At 37.7% G+C, this 3414-nt stretch overlaps 1 long non-coding RNA gene across 1 annotated transcript; it reads left to right on the forward strand.

The window, feature by feature from the left end:
• The first annotated feature begins 1331 nt into the window (after window positions 1-1331).
• LOC131077188 (uncharacterized) lies at window positions 1332-3049 on the forward strand. The gene is made up of 2 exons (XR_009113553.2): window positions 1332-1762; window positions 1918-3049. It is a non-coding gene; the product is annotated as an uncharacterized LOC131077188 (long non-coding RNA).
• Window positions 3050-3414: the final 365 nt, after the last annotated feature.

The raw sequence follows: 3414 nt of genomic DNA on the forward strand, positions 1-3414 counted from the left end.
ACAACCAACACTCTCGATTATCCAAACAACATCAACAACATTGTATATCCAATATTGCCAAATCTAACCAAGCAACCCATCACTTATCCAAAAACATCCATAAGCTTTATCCTTAATCTTGCAAAAAATTAAACCTCTTTAAATTAACAAATCATTCTTGCTAATGCTCCTAGATGCAAAACAACACGATCTAATCCAGAAGCATTAGCAAGAACTATCATAGATTGTGGAAAACTAATATCTTTAATTAGCAAATCATTGTCATTAGAATATACCTTTACCCAATCCTTATGTTATTCTCAAGATAGATCATTAACATATCAAGAATAACTATCCTATAAACTATCTTTAACCTTGCAAACATTAAAAATCTTCTATTTTATTTTAATCTACCTAATAAATAACTCCTATCTTTTAATAAGAAGATAGGAATAAGGAGGCCAACGTCACATCATTATTCTTTGTCACTCCTGTCTTTTAACTTAATTATTTTAGTGGATCTATTATGTACATCACATCATTATTGTAATAGTCCAACGTCCACTCCGTTCTCTACACGGTTCTGGTCGAAGCACCTCCACCTCTTCAAACTTCATTGTACAAAAAGCTGAATGTGTGGTCGAAGCGCTTCAACATTTCACATTCTTCTCATCACCGACTTTGTTTCTCCTCCTCTTTCTTTCGCATTTATTGTTACCGAGGACGAATAGACAAGATTCTCTGTTTCTTCCACAGAGTTTGATTCTTTCCTTGTATGAATAAGTCCGCATGCTCTCCTATACAAGATGGGTCCACATCTCCCGTAATTCTGCGTTTCTTCCGCGAAGTTTCATGTCCAACGTCCACTCCGTTATCTACACGTTTCTGGTCGAAGCACCTCCACTTCTTCAAACTTTGTTGTACAAAAAGCTGATTGTGTGGTCGAAGCGCTTCAACATTTCACATTCTTCTCATCACCGACTTTGTTTCTCCTCCTCTTTCTTTCGCATTTATTGTCACCGAGTACGAATAGACAAGATTCTCTGTTTCTTCCACAGAGTTTCATTCTTTCCTTGTATTAATAAGAAGATAGGAATAAGGAGGCCAACGTCACATCATTATTCTTTTTCACTCCTATCTTTTAACTTAATTATTTTAGTGGATCTATTATGTACATCACATCATTATTGTAATAGTCCAACGTCCACTCCGTTCTCTACACGGTTCTGGTCGAAGCACCTCCACCTCTTCAAACTTCATTGTAAAAAAAGCTGAATGTGTGGTCGAAGCGCTTAAACATTTCACATTCTTCTCATCACCGACTTTGTTTCTCCTCCTCTTTCTTTCGCATTTATTGTCACCGAGTACGAATAGACAAGATTCTCTGTTTCTTCCACAGAGTTTCAATCTTTCCTTGTATGAATAAGTCCGCATGCTCTCCTATACAAGATGGGTCCACATCTCCCGTAATTCTGCGTTTCTTCCGCGAAGTTTCATTCCCATCGTCTCGTCACTTCTTATATTCGTCGTCTGATGCGTTTGTACTAAAATAAGAACCACTCAATTTGGCATTTGATCATTTCTTATCTCTATCCCCTTTTCTACGATAAGAACCATTCAAAACAAGTACCATATATTTGATCATTTCTGATCTCTATACCCTTTTCTACGATAAGAACCATTCGAAACAACTACCATATATTTGGGAGAATTTGACTTAGTATAATGGATAGTAAAAAATATCTATTGTCGAAGTAAGGAGACTATGTTATCTAGTTGCTAGGTGAGTTGACATGACTTAGAAGTAGTTTAAATTAGATTTGTTTATAAGGATGTCATATCCCTCATTGTAACCTAAGCAATACAAACAATTCAATCAATTTCATTGTTATTGTCTTCAATTATTTTGCTGTTCACTTCTCTCTTTATGTGTGACAGGTATTCTATCAGAAGATAACTGGGTTTTTGGGATTCGCATTTCACAAGATCTAACATGGTATCAAAGCTCCAGATCTGAAGATTCTTGCTCATTTTTTTGGAGATTATTTGCATTTACACAACAAAATGTTCATCTTGGGTTAATTTGGAGCACACCATCAGTTCTAGAAGGCTCGAGAAAGTCAGGATTTCCTTTTGTTTCACCGAAATCGAAAACACGGAGTCCATTTTACAAGGGTTAAAAATTCGACGGTTTTCTCTATTTTAGAAGGTACCTAAAAATTTGGAGCTTTTTGGGCTCAAAAGGACCTCATGGTTGTATACAGAAGGTTGATTCCACAAATTTTGATATATAATTTGCCTATTTTTTGTGACACGAGCATCGGGGATAAAAAAAAATTCAACAGGCCGTACAGGTACACCGTCGTGGTTAGGCGGGCTCCTTGCTGGCCACTTTAAAAGCCGTTGACAGTAGCCGTTGTCCGCAGCTTCCAGTGGCCTATCATGGAAACAATCACCGGTTTCTTTAAACCGCCCACTACTGAAACCGTCAGCCGACCAAGCAGCGCCCAGCTCGCGCTTCACCTGTGCTCCACCACCTCTGCCACCTTCATCGAGCTGCCACCAGCCAGCGACCCAAACTCAACTTGAAACCCTTTTTTGAGCTAGTTGGGGTTTTTCCATGATATCTTGAGCAAACGGAGGGAGTTTTTGACAAACCATATATTGTCAAAAAGCTCTTTTCGAGACAGATTCATTTCTAGAGATCTTGAGTCCTTTTTTTTTTTAAAGATTGTTTACCAAATTTCTATCTCTTCCTTTCGAAGTCAATAGTTCTTTTTCTGGTCTTATTTTGCCTTCCTGTGATTCGAGCTCCACCTTTCTTGTTTCAGATCTCTACTTTTTTCAGCATCATGGAGAGAAGCTTTCAGATTCAGTGTACTTGTCATACCTCTCCCTTCTCAGCATTATGGGGGGGTTTCTACTATTGGTGCTAATGCTTCCTTGGTTTTGTGTTGGAGGTTCTATGTATTCAGTACTTGTTCCTACGTACTAAGAAGATGCAGTGGCTGGTTACCCATGTATTTCGGTGAGATGGAATAATTACCATATGGATGCTCTTGCATTCCTATTTGTGGAGCTTCTTTTTCAGCATCATAGTAGTCATTCTACGACAGTGTTTGTAGCTTCTTCATTCTTCAATGTTTCTTCATGCTTGTCTTTTGTTTCTTTTTTGGAGAGGAGTTTTCTTCCCACCAGGGTTTTCTCCTTTTCTCTGTTTCTAAGAAACTTGCATGTTTGTTCATGGGTACCTCAGCAGGCTTTATGTCGAGACCCATCTTGCATTCATCTTTGCATGTTTTTTTCCTACATCTTTTTTGCCCCTCTCCCTAGTTTTGCATTCAGGGTGGGTGTTGGAATAAACAATTCATACATTAATTATTCATTTAATTGCATTAATTCACTAAATAATCTATGCCTTAATTAGTAATTAAT

Source organism: Cryptomeria japonica, chromosome 3 (genome assembly GCF_030272615.1).
Source record: "Cryptomeria japonica chromosome 3, Sugi_1.0, whole genome shotgun sequence".
NCBI classification, from domain to species: domain Eukaryota; kingdom Viridiplantae; phylum Streptophyta; class Pinopsida; order Cupressales; family Cupressaceae; genus Cryptomeria; species Cryptomeria japonica.